A 1026-nucleotide genomic window follows, 5' to 3' on the forward strand; every position below is an offset into this window, starting at 1 on the left:
GTAAAAATCCTCATTCTCTAAAATATTGTGCGAGGAAAGAGAGAATCTGTTCAAAATTAACAAATTCTATTCCTTCCCTGCAATATTAACCAATATCTTGCAATCTTGACTAAATCATAAAGGAATCTCTGCATAGCATCTTCAAGATCTTGTGAGGTGGCAAGGAGAGAGAATAATCTTCAGGATTTTGTAGGAGAGAAGATGTGGTACTAATAAGTGGGTCCCACCTTTGGACAAGTTAGTTCAAATTGGACAAGTTCTTGATTCACTTTAAGCACTTTCTCTTGTAGAATTGGAAACTGAAAAAAAAAAAACAAGAAAAATGGGGCAAAATGTACACTTATATCCCTAAGATTTCACACATTATTGTGATCATCAAATCCCACCATACTTGACTTTTGCTCGTCCTCGAGCAAGACAAATAAATAAAGAAACTACACCCAAAATTCAAATTAACTTGAAAAATTACCATTTATAGCTTCCAACAACTACAAAACACACACTCTCTTTCAATTAAAGCACATCAACTGAGGAACCCCCACACTTGAACTTTAATACTCTATCTAGATTTAGGAACAATCACACATCTCATATAGGGATGACCCTTATATCTTCTAAAGCATGACCAATCCTAAGGCAAACCACATTGTAAGGTAGGGACCATAAACTAGGGTTTTGGAGCATTGACCAATCATAGACAACAAGGTATGATGGTATCTTTTTTTTTTTTTTTTAATAGAGAACTCATTCTACTCCACTACATTTGGCCTGAATAACATGGTGGAACAAACACCAGAAACCTAAGTTACTAAGTAGCTTCGCTTTATGCATATGCCAACAAAGACAGTGATGCTAAGTTCTTTTTGGAAGTGTTCCTTCCTAAGAGGTTCGATCAAAACACCCCATTTCATGAGGCGCAGTGTGCTGTCTAGCTCCTAGAAATTTTATACTTGCTTTTTACTTTTTGACCAATTTTCACTTTTCCATATCATATATTTTATACCTTGCCAAAACAAATCCTAAGAT

Source organism: Macadamia integrifolia, chromosome 12 (genome assembly GCF_013358625.1).
Source record: "Macadamia integrifolia cultivar HAES 741 chromosome 12, SCU_Mint_v3, whole genome shotgun sequence".
Classification (NCBI taxonomy): domain Eukaryota; kingdom Viridiplantae; phylum Streptophyta; class Magnoliopsida; order Proteales; family Proteaceae; genus Macadamia; species Macadamia integrifolia.